This window comes from Elephantulus edwardii, unplaced genomic scaffold, assembly GCF_000299155.1.
Source record: "Elephantulus edwardii isolate Elephantulus edwardi_28Jun2011 unplaced genomic scaffold, EleEdw1.0 scaffold00109, whole genome shotgun sequence".
NCBI lineage: Eukaryota > Metazoa > Chordata > Mammalia > Macroscelidea > Macroscelididae > Elephantulus > Elephantulus edwardii.
This window is the reverse complement of record NW_006399859.1, coordinates 5380475-5381637: the sequence shown is the minus strand read 5'-3', so window position 1 is coordinate 5381637 and position 1163 is coordinate 5380475.

The window sequence follows — 1163 nt, the reverse complement described above, 5'->3', positions numbered from 1 at the left end:
AGGCAAATGCACACCAGTGTGTTCTTTCTGCTGAGGCAAGCCTTTCTGGGAACTGCTGTCACAGATACCGCAGAGGACATGGGCAGGTAGTGGATGCGGATGAGGGAGGTGGAGGTGAGGGCAGTGGGAGGTCATGAACCTCAGGAAGCATGCCCTTGCTCTGCTGGCCTTCTGATTTCACATTTTTCACAAAGGCTGCTTTTGCCTCAAAAAGACATGTGGGACAGGCCAGACTGGGCCAGAGGCTGACAGCTGGTGACTTTAAAGCTCAACACTCCTTAGCAGAGTCTGAGTGGCCTTCCTGCTCTGGACATGGAGCCTCTTGTCCTCACAGGCCACACCTGTCCACCTGTGAGGAGACAGTTTGGACTCCATCGTTGACCTCTAAACATGACGGTCCCCAGAGAAATGCCAACTCCTTCCCTTTATCTGCCTCTCTGACACCTTCTTTTTTTCTTCTGTTGTTGTTGTTATGTGCCATCAAGTTGCTTGTGACTCATAGCGACCCTATGTACAACATCCCTAAACTCTGCTCTGTCCTGGGCCAATTGCACCGTCTCCACCACACCCATCCCAATTATCCCAGTCACCGAATCAATCCACCTCATAGGGGGCCTTCCCCTTCTGCGCTGTCCCTCCACCCTACTAAGCATGATGTCCCTCTCCAAGGACCTATTCCTCCCTGAAACATGTCCAAAGTATGTTAGATGGAGCTTTAGAATCCTTGCCTCCAAAGAGCAGCCCAGTTTGACCCTTTCCAGGATGAATCTGTTAATTTTCCTAGCAGTCCATGGTACCCTCAATACTCTTCTCCAGCACCATAGCTCAAAGGCATCAATTCTCCTTCTATCCTCCTTAGTCATTGTCTAACTCTCTGTTGCATAACAAGTGATAGCAAAGACCATGGCCTGTATCAGACGCACCTTAGTATCCAAAGAGACACCATTGCTCTTCAGTACTTTGGAGAGGTCACGAACAGCAGACTTTCCCATGGCAATACGTCGTCTAATTTCCTATTTGCTGGTGCAGAGAGTGTTGACTGTGGAGCCAAGCAAACTGAAGCTGAGAACAATCTCAATCTCTTCACCTTCCATCCTGATGCTGCCAATTGGTCCAGTGGTGAGAATCTTTGTCTTCTTGACATCGAGCCTCAATCCATATTG